Source organism: Pezoporus flaviventris, unplaced genomic scaffold (assembly GCF_033815535.1).
Source record: "Pezoporus flaviventris isolate CSIRO_AGI_PZ_B2104156 unplaced genomic scaffold, CSIRO_AGI_Pfla_v1 ptg000079l, whole genome shotgun sequence".
NCBI lineage: Eukaryota > Metazoa > Chordata > Aves > Psittaciformes > Psittacidae > Pezoporus > Pezoporus flaviventris.
Genome location: NW_026892627.1, coordinates 2657796 through 2676563, shown reverse-complemented (window position 1 = coordinate 2676563; position 18768 = coordinate 2657796). Strand labels below are relative to the sequence as shown.

The following is an 18768-nucleotide window of genomic DNA, read 5'->3' as shown; positions in this document are numbered from 1 at the left end:
TTGCAAAGCTGCAAGCAGAGAAGCTGCATGAATGGTTACAAGACACAGACACAAGCCTTGGGCTTGAGCCAAAGTACATAGAAGTCAGTGGAAATTTCCACTGATGTCAACTGATTGACAATCAGAGTCTTCTGCTAATTTGGGGGAGGACCATTTCAATGTTCAGAGGGGGATGCTGGGATTCAACTCTGGAGAATCCAGCAGTAACATTCACTACATTAGCTAAGAATTAACAATCAAAACACGGACTCAGAGCTCATGTCCTAATCTTTCTCAGCCATTTCCTTGAATTTCAGCCTGCACTGTGTCATCAAAGCACTTTCATCTATCTTCAGAAGACATTACCATCTCTCATCCTTCCCAGATCCTGAATTGTTTCTGACAGCTGTGTCACTCTGACTCGTTTCCATCTTCAAATCCATAGCATCTAAAAGGGCAAAACATAAAGTTCTCCTTCAAAGTGGGCTCTGCATTAACACGGAGAAGTGCCTGGAGCACAGAGATGGCTGCAGATACAGCAGGTGCCAGCTTGGAAGCCAACTGGTGACCTTTCAGCAAACAGTGGCTTCCCTAAAACCACCTGCCTGATGTTTTCCTCAACATCCTCCTGCTCCCCAGGAGATGTATCCACGTCTGGAGGAGAGCTCTGCTCTGTGGGAGTGTGGTGGATGATCTCAAAGCCTGGCTTTTACAAGGGTGAAAGCAGGAATGCTGCTCACTTCCTAAACCAATTGTGCATCCTCTTCTCCCACCCTCCTGTGATAAACAGTGCCCAAACAACCCCCAGCTGCTCACTGGTATCTCTGGTAGTCAAGAACAGCTAAAACACAGGCAAGCTGCTATATCAGGTGCCTGTTGTTTTTGCTCCTGAACCATATTGGTACAGTAAAACCATCCAAGACTCTTCTTTCCAGTGGCCATAGCCCCAAGGTTCAGCATCCCTCTCCCATTGCTTCCAAACACTCGCCTGGTGTTTGCAACTCACTTCTCTCTATCAGGTACAAGCCACTGTGTCCGCAGACTTCATAGCGCAAGGTGAGACACCCACGTCCTGTGCTGTGATCTACACCACACCCTGCTCTCTACCAGCTTTCACCATGTGCCATCATAATCAATGGTTCTTATGTTGGTATAAAGCAGGCTTCCCAGGGCAGTGGTAGAATGTTCAAAACACACACAGATGAGGCCCTCAGTGACATGGTTTAGTGGTGGACTTGACAGTCCTGGGATAATGGTTGGACTTGATGATAAAGGTCTTTTCCAACCTAGCTGATTCTATGAGTCTTTAAGTCTATGGATGGCTGGGATGCCCGAAGAAAATCCAGGGATCAGTAAAAACAGTGCATGCTCATCAATATTATTTTAGATTCGTTTCCAACATGGTGGGAAAGCACAAGAGAGTTTATTCCTTGCTGGGCCACTGGCTTACATTGATGAGCATGAAAAAGTCACTCAAACTCTCATATCTTTAGTCCCTCTCTGAAAAAAAGGGTAAAAACCTTGCGTTACGGATGCCAAGAGCATCAAATTGGTAACAGGCAAGAAATCCTAACCTGTGGCAAGGATGAAGCTGCATAAGTAACTAACACTCAGACAGATCAAGCACTTCAGACAGGCTGCACCAGATAAACTACATTTTATAAGTCTAAATGGCATAACATGCAGTGCATTAGATTAGACTGATAAATAGATTGAGGAGGAAGAGGTAAATGAAAATACTGAAAGGATGAGGTTTAACATTTCTGCAGTGTAACTTGCTAACCAGTTTGGTAAACACACTAATTCAGATTCTTTATATGTACGTTCAAGTGGTTTAAAAAAATAGCGTCTCCCTGCAAGGGCCAGGACAGCTCCCTTGGAAGTGATAGAACTGACAACAAAGCATGAATAAACCTAGCCAGTGCAAATGCCCTTTCCAATTAATCTGAGGCATTTACCAGTGTCATATTTCTCCTTGTAATCCCTCTGTGATTAATCATATGCAGCAGAGATCACATTCTCCCATCTGGGTATTTCTGAGCATGCCAAAGGCAAAGTAGCAGCACTTGTAATTTTACTTATGTCTTTATTCATTCAGATTTTCACTGGTTTATGTTTGGGGGAAAGAGGCACAAGTGTACAAACCTGTCCGATAACGCAAATACATCAAATCACTGCCAGGCACCAGCACACAGCCATGCAGTCAGTAAAGGCCTCCTACCCGTTCCTGTCCTCACCATTTTCAGTCTCTGCCCCATGCCTGCTTCTCCACAGACAAGTAAACAAGGGCCTTGCAGTGGGAACAACACAAACGACTCCAGTTCCTGCTGCAGTAGTCTGAGGTGGTGCTCATCAGGAGATCCATCCAGAGACAGAGGATCCTGATTGCAGAGCCATCACTCTCCACCTCCTGTGATTCATTTTGCAGTGCTGACTGATGGGTTGGTTTCATGTTGCTTCATCAATGCTGAGCTGCATCTGGAAAGCCTTCAACAGCTTCTGAGAAGACAGAGGTCCCACACCATGGGATATTGCCCCTCAAGCAGTCAGCAGCCTGTGATGATGTTCTTTGGCATGAGAGCAGGTGGCAGATTATTCTCTGTCCAAGCCTTTCAATACAACGGTTAGAAAGGGAATCCTGTCCACCATGACTCTGGGCAAAGAACAAAGAGCACCACGGAATCTGTCTCAAAATACTCCCAAAACAAATGTGGCCATAGGTAATCACTGGCATAATCGGAGATTTTGAGGATGCAAAGTGCAGGTAAAACCAGGCATCTCAACCTAAGAGACCACTGAAATCCAAAATCAGGAGCACATATGTTCTCTTGACACCACATTAAGATCTATCACATGCCTGATTGTTCATTTTCTCAATCTTCTTTCACCCTTTCTTTGCCCAAGTAGCAAACAGTTGATTTGGGTCTTTTGCCTGCCTTTAGAGTTCATGTTTCCTGGACTTACTCTGCAATGCCAACTGCTAAGCCTTCCACTCCTGCTCCTGATGGGAAAGCCATGATTCGCAAGGAATCTCCCACCTCTGGGTCCTGAGCTTTCAAAGAACATCACTAAAACAAAAGCTCCAGATAAAAATCAAGGCAGTGCTAGTATTACTGCAGTTTACATGACATATCTGCATGTATTGTTCCATCTAAAACCATCAGGAAACGGAATCTGTGGGTGGGAAGTTGATGGGTCATCAAATGGGAAGTGTGGGTTTTCTTTGGTGTTTAAAGTTCTGCTGAGGGAAAACAGCAGCAACCCTGCTGCCTTATTACTTCTAACAACCTCCCAGGGAATGGACAACTTTGAAATAACACAAGTATTCGGTGTCAGCTGCAAGCTTAGTGACATCAGATGGGCACTGATGGATGCCTACAAGCCATTACACCAGACGCCGTGCTTTAAGAGTGAAATGCACACCAGCACATCCAGTGCTGCATGCCCATTACATCTCTAAATCAGATGTAAGTAGAGATTTGTGCCAATGCACTCATACGAGATGGCAGAATTTATCTGATGCCCATTTCATCAGAGCAGGAACAGTATCTGTCACCAAGGAGCTGCACTTGCAGCTTAGCTTGAGCTAGTCTGAATTCCACTTCAGTGAGGGACAACAGATTCTGGCATGTTCAAAGGTCATTTGATGAGCAGATGGAAGAGCTTTCCATGGTGGTTTGGAGGATCGGTCTCCATGCTCTGTAGGAGATGTTTGACACAGAGTACCTACAATAAACTAAGCCTATTGCAATAAGCTTCTAACTCAATTCAGAGTAAGGCTCGTTTGCACTGCTTGTCATCTACTGCCTCCATAGCAAGCCAAAGTCTGCCAGGGATGTTAAGGGAAATTTCACAGCAGGTCTGTGGGTAACATAGCGTTAAACATGGTGAGTAGTCCTCAACAACTAGATAGCTAACATCAAGCCAAGACAATCATTCCTGACCTTCAGGGTAGGGCTGAACATGCACCAAATCTCTAGGAAGGGACCTGCATCACCTTGTGATTGCAGTACTAATCCTTTGCCAATAACCTGAAATATTTCCAATGACTGGCAGCAAGCAAAGGAATTAAACAAATATCAGAACATTCCAACAAGAAAAACAAAAAAAAAAAAACAAAAAAAACCAAATTGCATGGTTTGTGCATGCTACCAGGCAATGCAGTCAGATCACCTTCCAGCCACATATCTAAGCATACACATCAAGTAAAACATGGAAGACTGAAACCACTTAGATTACTCAAATGGTAAAGCACATGTTATCTCTTCTCTTTCATAGAGAGAAAGACTTACCGCTCATAAAGCTCTTTCCTCTTTTAACCATATAGCCAGCAACCATTTTCCATCACCACCACAATAGTTTAAAGCATTACAGACTGGTTTGGGTTGGAAGGGACCTTAAAGCTCACCCAGTTCCAACCCCTGACATGCAGGGACACCTTCCACTAGACCAGGTTGCTCCAAGCCCTGTTCAACCTGGCCTTGAACACTGCCAGGGATGGGGCAGCCACAGCTTCTCTGGGCAACCTGTGCCAGGGCCTCACCACCCTCACAGGGAAGAACTTCCTCACATCTCATCTACACCTCCCCTCTGCCAGTTTAAAGCCATTCCCCCTTGTCCTGTCCCTTCCTGCCCTTGTCAAAACCCCATCTCCAGCTTTCTCGTTGGCCCCTTTAGGCACTGGGAGCTTCTCTAAGGTCTCCCCAGAGCCTTCTCTTCCCCAGGCTGAACAACCTGTCTTCACAGGAAAAAGCTTCACACAACAAAGGGACTTTCTACTTGTTTTCACTGTAGCATATGTGCTTCACTTTGGATTCTCCTCTTGGTGGAGCTACAAAACAACCCAGAAACTTCCACAGGGCTAATACTGCTTGGATCAGCCCCTCAAGACTCCGTGGCAGTACCTTTTCCTAAATGCACCCAGGCTGCTCTGACAGTGTGTAAGAAAAGGCTACAGCACAAGGGAGATCTTGGGCATACAGTGATGCTCATTCCAGCTCCATGGGGTGAGAAGTCAGGAGACAAATGGAGGGAAAAGACAAAAACTCTGGGTTTGCTTCCCTGGGGACAGAAAAAAATGTGAATTATAACAATTTAATCATAAATTTCACCCAATTGGATTTTGCTTTAGGTACAGCCCCTGGAGAGAAGCAGCTAAAGTAGAATCCCAGGCGTACAAACACACCCTGACAAAGACTGACAGCTTGAGCCAGGTGAGCTTTAAATGCTCAGAGAAACACTGGATTCACACAGATTTACTTTACTGTATTGGCCTCATGGTTTAGAAGGCTAGACCTTTTGCGTCTGAAGCTGGCAGAACTATGCTACAGCTGTATTAGTGTTTCCTCCCCACGTGCACACATGCACAAGTGCATGCACCTTTCTCCCTCTTGCACAAATAAAAAAGGCTCCTACCAGCACCAAACCAATCCATCACAACTCTTCAACTCTTTGCATTCACAGAAAAATAAGCTCCCATATATTAAACTAGAAACACCGCCTCCAGTTTTAGCACATGTGTTTTCCTACACAAGGCAGTTGCAGGATCATGGCTTCCATAAGGACAAAGAATTCCCTTGGTGACAATTAGCAGCCAGACTCCAGCCTAAGCCCTTGTATTTTAACAAGTGGACGTCATTGTCATTACAGCCACTCCACCCCATTGAGCTGTAGGGCTGAAAATAGCCTCAGCTGTTGGGCTCCATATCTCTCCATATCTTGTCAAGAGCCATATGCAGAAACGCGAGGAGCGGGAGGGGGGGTTGCAGTGTGAATCGGTACTGACACCAGAGAGGAGCTCAGAGTTAAAAAAGCCCTTAATGAAGAGGAAAGCAGCACTAAGATTGTGTCCTGGAAATAGAACTCGAAACACTCCTTGCTGCCACCTCTCCCTGGGAGCCACAGTTTTTCCAGGGTCTCCATGCACAGTCCTACCTCCAATCTGGGGACAAAACGTATCATGCAGAATTAACAACTTTAAGCTGGATTTTCCTCTCTTTTCTCTTCTCCCCTGAAGGCTGGTGTTTGCTCTTTTAGTAACATGTCCTAAAGTAACTAAGCAAAGCAGTCCACACTCAGTTCAGACCAGAAGAAGACTGGGTTAACTCCCTGCACCTTCATCTCCATCTTCAAATATGTTTCATAAAGCAACACATACTCCAGCTTGACATACAAATAACCTCTCCCCTTTCCCAGCTACAAACAGCAGTCTCCACTTTCTGCTGGACACCAGCATCCCCAAGTCTACTTCTCTTTAGCTGAAGGTTTCGGTCTTACCTGGAGTCTTGTGTGAGTCTGAGGAGAAACAAAGCTCTGGGCAGGGTAAGAAAAGCCGATTCCTACTGAGATGACAGAAGGGGGAAGGGGGATAAGGGGAACAGAGGACATGGAGACACCATGTTGGGTTTGGTTCCCTCCCCTTACCCCTCCAGTAAAATAAAACAGAAACCCCAGCGATGGCAGTGACGTGCAGCAGAAGGTCCCCCCGAGTCCCCCAGCAGTGGCTTTGCTGCCCAGGGTTAGGCTGTGCCACCCCCCTGCCCGACCCCTCCTCTGGGTTGTCCTCCTCCAGTCAAATTGCTGACGTGCTTTGCTTTCCCTCTGCAGCCCAGATCCAAAATAGCTCTGGGTGTCATTTACCGGGGAGATTAGGTTTCCTGCAGGAGAGAGGCAAAAGGGCATCGTTTTAGGGATTCAGTGGGGTGGTCCAGCAACAGCGGGGGGAAGACATCAGACACATACGTGTTTGGTGGTGCGGGTGCAGGGGACATGTGGACAAGGGGACAAGGCTGCAATGACCATGTGGATCAGAACGGCTCCCAAAGGGTCCATCCCAAAGCCAATTTATGAGTGTGGTGTGGAGACCCAGGAACAGGCAGCTACCAACTTACCAGCATCGCACATTGGATAGAAATTCTTTTCCAAAGGCATCAGATCAATAGTAGGTTTATTTATAACCTCTCAGGCAAGAGTGGTGACAATGGTGAATAAATGGCAAGTTAACAAACCTAACTGCATCTCTCCCTTTCTTAACCTTAGTGTATGTCACCCTACTTTTTCACCGCATCAATCTGAAGCAACTGCAAAAATGGCATGGGTTTTACACACATCACATCTCAAAGACTCATAAACATATTTTCTGTATTTGCCAGTAAAACTGCTACTTTTTAAACAATTTCTTGAACACAGAGTTCAGGAAATTGTTGAAACCAACACCAACTCTTATTAGCAATCAAAGTATTTTGAATTTAAAAGTAATTTCTGCTAATGATACAGGTGCTAGAATGGAGTCCAGAGGTTCCTCCACAACCACTTTACCACTGTGTGGCAATCAGGAGTGAACTATGAGATAGGCTAATTTTTGGCAGTAAACAAAGCAGATAATGTGCAGCATAGTCCAAGCACATGGATAAGCTGAAGACACAACAGCATGTTATGTTTACTCACTTTTCAGGGCACAAAAACACCATTAGGGAAGACAAAGGGAGTTTTATTTGGGATTTCAGAAGCAGGGGTTGGAAAGAGTCAATGGGACCAAAGAAAGGGAAGGGCAATAGCTGCGGAGGAAGAGCTTTTTCTGCCTTGCGCCCAATAGGAATCTCAGCTCTTGAAGCCTTCAAGTCTTGCACTGGGTTCGCGGGGCACTTGGCTACTGAAAAACAAAAAGTGGAAGAGATCCAGCATGACCTGAGTGCTAGTGGGATGTCCTTGAAAGCAGAGCTCAAGGAGGAATGACAAGGATGAAAAGCAGTGGGACACCATTAACTTCATGCAATGAGATAACCAAGGAGAAGGACACTGGCCAGCAGGAGACACTGAAGCTAACCCAGGACTGGTTTCTCCACAGGGAAGAAGCTGGGCAGCGGTCTGATCTAGAAGCAGATCATCTTTCAGATGACCTGCTGAGAGCAGGACTGTCACCTGCTGGAGAATTGACTCAAGGATAGAAGGGAAACAACCTCAGTGAGTGTAAGATCTATCATCATCTCCCAAAGGGGGAAGGGAAAGGGTAGCATCAACCAGTGACTCTCTGATGAGGGAGATGGAAGCTGGCATGCTGCTGCTTCATGCTGCCCGCTCCTTTCCAGTCAGAAGACAGTCAGAATTTACATAGCATGGACCAAAACCAACCATAAAGTTACAGGATTGAGGGGGGGAAATGGTACAGAGATTGCAGGTGACATCTGAACTCCCTGTGCATTGGCTGAGTAACTTCACTGGATGTTTAAGGACAGCCCTGTGAAACTCCTTTCCTCTTTTAAAGACACTGGCCATTTTGCTCAGTTCTAAACCTCACTAATCGTTATTTGAAGATGTTAATTGTAAGACAAATGGAACTGCATCAGCTCTACTTGGCAACCCTGGTATGGAGATAGAAAAGCCTCTGCCTGGCTTCCAAACCACAAGCTCTGATGCAGCTCACTTCTGAAACAAAGGCACATTTTATGGAAGGGCTTCCTTGCAGCTTATTTCTGTGGTTCACCTCATGCCTCTCAGAAAGACGGACTTCTATTTTGTCTTTAGCCAGCAAGTGAAAAATGTGGAAGGTGGGTTTTATTTTAAGGAAGGCTTTGAAGTGTACTTTGGTCAGCAAATCTGTGCAGTCCCTTCACACTGGGAGGACAATCCTTCCTATATGGTCAGAGGAGAAAGTTGCCCAAACTGCTTAATGTCCCAACGTATTGTCACCTGTTCACCTAATGGGAAAAAGTATCCTTGTCGGGATTGCCTCCCACCTTGGCATAAGGTCATGGAGCATTTATCTTGCCATTTAAGATCCTTGCAGCTCATCTTACGGTGTATGCCAGTACTCAGCACTAGCATCTCCTAGGCAACCTGCCGATGAGTGATAATCACTTCTGTTTCCCCCTTTTTGGGTGCTGGGACTTGCCCTAACTACCCTGACAGAAGAGGATTACCCAAGATACCCTGAAAGGTCACTAAAAGCAAGATGAACTGAAATATCTACAGTACCAATGAGTTATTTATCTATACAGGACCTACAACATGTCACAGGTTTAAAATAAAGGAAAATCTATATATGATAAGCTAATAAAAGTTGGAATTCATAGAGAAAATGATGAAAGGGTTGAAGGAACCTGCATCTGAATGAAAACAATTAAATGTCACCAGGCACAATATTAGTCCCTTATTCTTCAAAAAGCCAACAGACAGCTTTTCCATAGGCCTGTTTTCTTCCCATTCCAAATATCTGAGAAATGTGTGTTAAATAGCTACTTATATGGCTCTAAAATAGAAATATCTTTCCTCGCACTTGAAAGCTGTATCTAAAATTCCAAAATTCAAACTCTAAAGTTGAAAGTAAAAGGATACCAAATGGATTTAACCATTGTCTACAGACACTGAAAAAACCTGCGCTTGGTTTTCCTCCAAGATATAAATTAAATTCTTTGAGTTACTATAACTGGTAAGGCCTAAGCCATGTCTAATTCTGACAAGTAAAACCACCTCATTCTGCGTTAAGCATCACTGGATCACAAGCAGATCCCTAAAGCACTTCTAATGTAAGGGAGCATATTCCCCCCCAAAATGTCACATATACGGGGCAGTTATTAATTGATCAGAGTCAAAGAGGAGACAGAAAGTTGAGATATTACCAACACAAATATGAGTTAAAAAAAAAAAAAAAGAAAGGTACTGGCTTAATATTTTTTCTTTTAAACTCAGCTTTTAAGAATTTTAGGAAAAACTGATTTGTGGGCAAGAGCAAAAGGCAAAAGTGACACAGCATGTGATTGCCTGCCGCGGTATTAAAGGCTTCAAAAAGCTTATAAAGGTTCCTACATATTCTTCTGTGCTTCCCTGCTCTTAACATTAAACTTTTCTCTACATAGCTAATCCAAATGCCTAACCTGTAGAACTCCTCCTGTAATTTAACCCTATACCCCCTGACTAGGGGAGACACGTGGTGCCCTTCCACGCTGGCAGGATGCCTGGAGATGCTTGGAGACCACTGTCTCCAGTCGCTGCCTCCTCCTCTCTGGCATGAGCACCCCCAATTCATTTCTGACTTGCTGATGGTTTCCGTCACTCCCGGCTGGACTGACTCCAGCTGTCTGCATACATTTGACAAGTGAGCACCAAACCCAGGCCAGCTCCTCCAGCTGCTGCCTTATCAGGGAAGATCACAAGGATTACTTGGGACACGTTGCTGCCTACCATTGCCTTTGTACATCCCGCTATGGACTTCTGCCCATTCCAAAGCAGCCAGGCATTGTTGATCCCAAACCTTACTCAGGCTTCCCAGTAATCCTTCACAGAACTGCAGCCGAGCAGTGTTTTCCTATGCTGTCCTTGAGCAGTATATTACCTTTTAATGCTTAGAGAACTTACTGTATTTTCTTCATTCATGAGCTTCCAATGATGGAACTCCAAGCCTGACTTACCAAAGTCTCAAGAGACCCTACCAAAATCATATGTTTGGTAAAATTATCATCAGTGCACCAACAGCACAACCTGCTTGATAAATCCTTCCATTAAATCTCCAATAGCTACACACCGAGGGAGGCTCTGCACCCATTCCACAATACTCATTTCAGATTTCATTGCAAAGCTATTTACAAGGCTGTCATAGAAAACAGGACCAAGTTTATTTATTTTTTAATCCTATGCACATTAGTTTCTGCCTATAACACTGTCACGGGGGGGAACTGCAGTGGACTGACAAAGTTTCACACATATAAACTGAAACTCTCCTCTTTAGCATCTTTTCAGTGCTACAAGATAGATTTTTACTTTTTGTTTCAATACCTTTCTGTGATTTGAAATCCAAATTCCTGGCCTATATTTTTCCCCCTATTTTAAGGGCAGAAGTACACTTGCCTTTCACTGGTTTCCTGGCAGGCTGGCAACCATCAGGGGCTTCATCATTCATATTACCTCAGATCTCCTCACCGGCTGAAGTAGCACAAGTACTCTGCAACAAAGTTTGTGAAGTCCAGCCCATTTTAAAGCATTTTTCGGTTTTGAGACAATATTAGCACATCAGAAGATGTTAGAAGCTGATTTGCCTTATGGAATACCTCTTGTACAAGAAGTTGCCTAAAAGTAATGTCTATTTTTAAGTGCTTAAGTAGTATCACTGATGTTAATGGGATTACACAGACACTCTAAGATAGTCATATGCATAAATCTCTTCCTCAGTAGTGGCTACAGTAAAGTAGTGTCAGCATTGATAAAATTGTCCCATTTCCTCATCCTAAACCTTCTCCAGACCTTGCCCAATGACTCAGCTCATCCCAGTGCCTATAAATCACCACTGTCTGGCTCCAAATAGACAGGTGCCCAAGAAATATGCCCGGGTGTCACATCAGCTTTTATTCTACCTTTTCAGTTCCCTCCTCTCATACTTTACCAAGAGCAGAGCTCACAGTGGCAGAGACAGCATTTTCCTTGTTGTTAATCCACTGCCCTGTGATCAGTGATAATGACTGTTTTGATCAAAAATAAAGCTTTCATGACTACATTATTATTGGGTGAGTTCTGCTTTCCAGGGATCACCTAACTGAGTGCCCATCCTACTTATTACTTGTTGAGGACCATGCTGGGGAAGCTACTTCTGATGGCTAACCTCTGATTTCCAGTCTGTGTTTCAACAATTCTCACTGTGAACACGGATGGGTGTCATCGCATTTAGTCACTTCTGTAGACCTGCAGTCACTTCTAAAATACCTGGGGTGTGCCTTTGTGTGCTTTGACCTGCATGCCAGTGTAAGCTTGGCTCTTGTACCTTTAGTGTTTCCTTAGGCTTTGAGGAAAAATTTTTGCCAGTTATCTAATGCTAGATATTTACATACTTATTTATACCACTATTGGTTGTAGTCAGTGGCACTTACAGAACTTTAGTGTGGTTACGTCCCAAGAGGTTGCACATCCACGCTTAAGCAAATGTGTGCACAAAGGACTCATAATCCTAGCAAGGCAATTTCTTTCCACATCACAGCAGAATTCAATCCTTAAGTTCTCCTCCACTGGAACCCAGGTCAATTATTTACAAGGTGATTAAGTAGCCACAAAAGCCTTCATTTACACAGCTATAAATCCACAGACCAGCTTTTCTTTACAATTAGTGCCAGCACCTGTCTTCAGAGTTCTTGAATAGTTGGACTGAATTTTGGGTTTATTCTGATTAAAATGGGACATAACTTACTGGTAAGTGATGCCTCTGCTGAGCAGAGGGAAAACAGAAGCTGTTGCTGCCATACACTCTCAGCTGAAGAGAGGCCTCAACTGAACTACACTAACTGCCCTGTTTGGACAGCAACAGTAACTCAAACAAAAGAAAATAATCTAAACCTACCCTCTTGTCAGTTTAAAACAATTCCCCCAGCAATCCTTTTTGGTTTACATTTGTTTATAATCCATTTGCAGTGACATCGATTTTTCAGACACTGCTGCTTTTGAGATTACAAATTCTTCAGGAGTATTTATCTGAATTCACTACTTATCGAGGCTGTGCATCTTTTGCAACCCAACATTCTTGCTCTATCCACAGCATGATTCACCAGCTAGAAATCAAAGGTCTACTCAGTTAGATTAAAGAGTTAGCACTGTGGAAACACAGTGCTTTCATTTTTTATATGGAACTATTATTCAAATCAGAACAGCACAATCAAACTACATGGCTTCACAAAGGCCAGCCTATCAAATATGCATTTCAAATGCTTTCAATCAACATTATATAAAAATCAACATAAGATACCAGATGTTATCAGACTAATTCAGGGGTAATAGGCTACGAGGAAAACATTTCACTGCAACTGTTTTCCAAAGTAACTTCGCAGGCAAGCTGCCAGCATAGTTATACTAAAATAGTTGCAACTATTCCATTACAGGTGTTTTGGAACAAGTATCAAAGCAACCAAGCTACATCTGAATAAACGCAGAGATACCCATCAGTGGAGAGATGTTTCTCAAATGATCTGCTGAACAGCAATGCTTTGGAAATCCTCTTCTCTGCGTAAAAGAAAAATAAATAAGGGAGTGAGGGAGCTTCTTGTAGTGTCCCAAAAATTAACTTAGAAAACACAGGTCCAAAACAGCAATAACAACAGAATCTTAGAATCACAGAATGGTTTGGGTTGGAAGCAACATTATAGATCAACTAGCTCCAAACCCCCTGCCACAGGCAAGGACAGGGACCTGCTAAGAGCAGATAAGACAGCTTATGTCCAGAAAACAACAAATCTGATTTGCCTCCATTATCCTAGTTAAGACATTTTCATAGAAAGACTTCAAATTTGGTTAAGTTATCATGCAGGGCTAGGAGGGCACTGAGGCTATTTGGCAACCACAACTTTCACAGTTTGCCAAAGGTGACAGCCCTTGATAATTCCTGAACTAAAAAGCATGTGCATCCCAAACCCCCCAAGGAGCAGTGGGACGGACTTCTCCAGAGCCCCCAGCGATCCTTTCCGTGACCCACCCCTGACACTTCTGCCCTCAGTTGCCTGGGGTACGCATGTGTGCACCCTGCAGTGTCACAAAAGCTTCTCTACATCCTTCCTCTGTTACTTACATGATATCAGAAATGCAAAACCTTACGGACTTGGGATGGGAGTGAAGGGAAAAGGGAACCAGAAATTTGTCGGATGTTGATTTGGGAGGAACTCTTTCACAAATGAGCTACAGAAAAAGAGCTCATGTAACTTCATATTGAGATATCTGACATGTACAGGTCAGCTGAGTAGGGAAATGCCCTGAGTGCAAATTACATTGTTTAAGTAATTTAAAGCACCATGAAATTTACTGATTTTGCACTAATAGAATGTTATCAACTATTTTTACTATATTAAAGTCCTTTCCAACCCAAACCATTCTATGATTCTGTGAGTTTTTTTCTGGAAGTCACCAGAAAAGGAAACGCTTTGAAATTGTGAACTGTAAACTGAGGAACATTCCCCCCCCCCCCCCCCCCCATCAGGTTTGAAATTTCACACCAGACTCCAGAGGAACTACAAGCCCAATTCCGATGCAATGCCTGATTTGCAACTGGTAACGCATTCACAGACTATGCAGGATAGGATGAATCCCATCAACAATGTCAGTAACAACAGTCAGATTATGCTTCATCTTTTACTAGTGGCAAAAAGGCAAGGCAATCCCAGCCCACCCGAGCTGCTGGACTGGCACCATGTGTCTGTGTGTTACCAACAGGAACCTCTCCCAATGCTTTCAACGTACATAAAACAATGGATGTTACATGCAGAGCAGAAGGGATCCTCAGAAGCCTACAAAGAGCAGCACAAATAACAAAGCAAGCATTTGCAATGTATCAACAGTGTATTTTTGGACCATCTGTACCTACCTGTTGCGCACATGCAGACACACTATGTGCAATTCCTTACTATAAAGAGTTTCCATATACCTGAGATCTGCCTAAATTCATCTCATTGAAGAAGGGAGAGGAGAATTAAAATCCAGATGTTCATGGTTTGCAAAGCACATTGTCTTTCAGCATCTTCTAGAACATTTGGCATAAAAAGTTCTGTTTCTGCTTACAGCTTCCAACCTCCATGTCAATAAAACCAGACTTCTCTGACACTTTTCAGTTTGAGAAGCATGCCAAAGTCACCAAAACTTTCCACTCCCGGAAATGCTCTGTGAAGTACTTACTAAAGATTATCCTTTGTTTCCAACGACTTGAGGCAATTCTGCATTTTCAGAAGTTGTTCGCGTGACTCTGCATCCAGATCAAGGGATATTCCTCAGACCCAAGCCCAACAAACGGCAACGCAAACTGCTGGCTCCTTTTCCACAAAATTTGCTGAAGTAATACAAACCAGTTACATAAAACATGAAGAATTTTAATTTTTGTAACTGTGTTAAAGCGGAACAAGTAACGTGTCTTTTCAAGGCAGAATTACCAAAACCAAATTCACCTCACATGGAAAACAGCAGCTGACAAACAGTGTCAGTTGAACGTAACGAAGCTGGAACTGTTTATTAAGGACATACATACAACACAGTTGATTATTTAAATAAAAGGAATCAGAGCGCATAAATCACTAGAAAATTACACTGGACATGATTTATTACAGAATGATCGTATTTTTTGAGACTTTCATACAGGTAACACCAACCTTACAATCTTTTGACCATTGTACCTTTACAGAAACTACATGTTGGTGTGCACAGCCTGCCTGAAGCTGCAGATGTAACCCAGCTACACCCACAAGGCATCCCAGTGTTCCACAGAAACGACTAACAGGGACAAAAACAAGAAGGAAAAGCAAATAAAATTCACAAGTTAAGGTGTACCAACACTGTGTAACATCAAAGCATCAAAGTACATCCCAAAGACATCTGTGAAGTGTAATTGTAAGAATGTTACACAAGAGGTAGAAGTAAGATTTCTGCAGCGTTTGAACATCCACAGTGGTTTTACAGAAACACTTAAGCAAGCCTGAACTTATTAATGATTAAATCTTGTATAGACAACAACTTTTTTATAAGCTAAATTAGACCTTCACAACTTTCTGTTGGGCCTACCGAATGGATCACCTCACAACATCCTCCTTCAGTAATATTTCACTAGTAGTGTAAAATTTGCTATTTTAAGTGAATGAGTTTGACCAACAAACATGTAAAAGATATACTTCAGACATCAAATTGCATATTAAAATATAGACACTCTTAATCTTTGTATATCTGTCATAAAAAATAAAAGGAAACTTATTTTTCCCATATATATATTGGAAATAGTCTATTCTGTGAAAAAACTATGCTCATTAAGTTATTACTGTGCATTAACAAGTTTTAAACTGGCTGTATTCTCTACAGTAAAAAAAATGTAAATCAATCTTCCCAGTCTTTCTCTGGCAATGATTTTAAGCTGACTCTTGATTTATTCTTTTATTCTTTCTAACAAGCTTTTTTTTTTTCTTCCTTCCCCCCACTATATGAAAATATTTTCCTTTATAAAGCTTGTCTGGCAAATAAGCAAAGAGGATTTATAGCTCCCGTTCCTCAATAACCTGATACATTTTCAATCTCTAACAGCAGAGGCTACATACATTAAATGCATCAATTTCTTTTTTGCACCTCTGATTACAGTATTGCTAATGAAGAAAAATAAGGACTTTCCATTCCATATAACTGACAAAATTGTTTGGCAAAGTTATTATCTAAAAACAACCACAAACAACAAATTAGAAAGCAGTATCTATCAAAAAATAAGAGATGGCTGATTTTTATATAATGTGCTACAGAATCAGAAAGTGCTGGCATCCTAGATGGATAAACTGCACAGGAAATATATCAAGTTCTTAGCATGGTTAAGGCTGTATTTCCATTGAAATAGATCAGGACAAATCAAGGTGCAAAATTCTCAGAATGCCACAAATTCAATTCAAAACATCTGCAGTAGGTACCTTCCTCAGCTTTAAAAGAAAGCAAAATTATCCTGCTAATTCAACGTTGTCAGTCTAGTGAGAAACCTTATTAAAAAGGTTGGGAATGCATCCTTTTGGAGTTTCTTGATAATAAATGTTGAAGGCAAACTACCAAGTATTTACTAAGAGCCTACTTAACCCAGGATATTATGCCAGTAAAGCAACAAAGCCAGATAAAGAGAAAAACCTGTTAAAGGTACTGGCTTCGGTGGAAGCAGGACCACACCTGCCTCACTAATTGCAAATGCACCTAATTAGAAATATATATAGCTGGAACTATATGATCACCAAGGTCCCTTCCAACCCAAACCATTCTATGATTCTAATAACTATCAGGGAAAAAAAACAAAGCAAAACAAACAAAAAAAACAACCAACCAAAAAAAAAAAAAAAAACCCACCAAAAAAACAAAACCCCAACCCTATAGATGACTGTAGTCATAAATAAGATAAAACTCAGTTTTACAGCTATGACCACCGTACACTGTCAAACCAATGAAGAGACAAAGAAGATCACTAACCCTCCTGCTTTGGGCTGCTCCAACATGAAGTGTTCTAGCATCACAGCTCCCAAACAGAGAATAGGAAAAACAGCAAATAAACAAAATAAACAAATAAAACAGCAAATAAACAAAAAATAAAAATAGCAGCAACAAAAACACACAAGCCCCACATAAAAATGCAAAATAATCAAACAAATTCCAAAATAATCAAACCCCAAAATGATCAAACAAAACCCAGCTTTCAGAGCAGTGAACAATATAACTTTAAAAAAATACACATAGGCTTAAGGTCTGTTAGTCTTTAAAGCATTTAAACAAACAAAAACCATCCAACTACCAACCATGGAATTAGAGCTGTGATCCAATACAAATTGTGTGTCTGAGAATATCATACCGAGCGAAGCTTAATGCTGTCACTTGAGGAAGAGCAGATTTACAACCCAAACAGCTCAATGGAAGTTTTATGCTAAGCACTCCTTGCCATTTATCATTTTCTGTATCTGGAAAAGCTGAGCTTTACTCCTACTTCATTGTCTTCTCTCAGAGTTGAGAGGCAAGAGGTTGTGATCATGATCCATGAGGGATGACCATACCTGGCCAGCTTGAACCAGCAGTTCCCAAGCCCTTTTCTAGTCCCTGAAGCTCATATGCAAGTTTGATTCCATAGGATTAAATCACACAAAGGTGGAAGGATGGCTACCAGAGACAAGTTTGCTACCAGAGACAAGTTTGCTACCAGGGCAAGAACTAGCCAACTCTGCCACAACTCTCAGCAGCTGAACCCTGCTGGCATCTGTGAGCAGACGGGGAAAAGGGAAACACACTTTAAGCGAAGGAAGACTACTGACCGCTCAGGCTTACACCCTTCTGACCAGAGGAGCCCCCATGAGGAGTGACCCTCCCCACTGAACTAGGGTTTCCAGTGGCTCAGTGTCTTCTTCCTTTAAATAGCTCCCCTTGTCTTCTTTATTTCCCCAAAGCGAACAGGAGAAGGCCTGGGTGGCAGGTTGAACATGGTCCCAGGAAGCTGCGCTCAGGGTCACAGCTAGAAAAGTGCATAGGAAAGCTAGGAAGTTTTCCACAAAATTAGAGTATCTCCAAAACACTTCTCCGAAAAGGCAAGTACCTCAGCAAAGCCTCCCACAATCTTCGATTATTCATTTACTTTACCAAAGAGAAAAGTACCAGGAATAACAGTGAGACTTCTTATAGAGAAGAGAGCATCAGTTTCCAAGCTGTAAGGCAAATAATTTCCAAATTACATGTACCCAGGTAAAGACAAAAGATTAGTCGTGGTGGTAAACACCAAGAAAAAAGAAGACTATTCAGTCTGGAAAGAAAATTGCCTAGTTTGGGAACTGAAAGTCTTACACTTCTGAAAAGGCCCCAGCAAAACACACGCCATAAACTAGACAATCTCTCTGTATGCTGTTCTAACTAAAATAATGATGAATTAATACCAATTTCTTAGTTTTAGTTTATATAGATACCATCAGACTAACTTGATTGCCAGAGGGATGATTTCTATACAGAAGAAAAGCAGAGATACCAAACCTGTAACCAGGTAAAAGGAAGTTCTTACTCTGAATGCTGGCCTGTTTTCTGGGAATCAGTAAGGCTGAATCACCAGAAGCCTCTGGTTATTTATACTGAATACAGAAATCACTGTAAATCTATGTTGTACTGGACTATCAATTGGAGATTTTAAAGCATTAAAGATTCACTACCAACTATCAAAACATACACCCTTAATAATAACTTTGACTTGAGAAGGGACCCTTAAGTATCGTGTTTCCTTAAAACGGAGCAGTCTAATATCACTGTTACCACGACCAGCAAAAGCCATGCTAACCTTCACCTCATTCACAAAATTAA

General features: G+C 42.4%; 1 protein-coding gene across 3 annotated transcripts in view; it reads right to left on the bottom strand.

Annotated features, from left to right (window-relative positions):
- Positions 1 to 6481, bottom strand: part of OBSCN (obscurin, cytoskeletal calmodulin and titin-interacting RhoGEF) — a 154722-nt gene extending 148241 nt beyond the window's left edge. For all 3 annotated transcript variants that reach the window (XM_061474398.1, XM_061474400.1, XM_061474399.1), the window contains exon 1: positions 6256 to 6481. The gene's annotated coding sequence lies outside the window, so the exon portion shown is untranslated. The remainder of the gene's footprint in view (positions 1 to 6255) is intronic.
- Positions 6482 to 18768: the final 12287 nt, after the last annotated feature.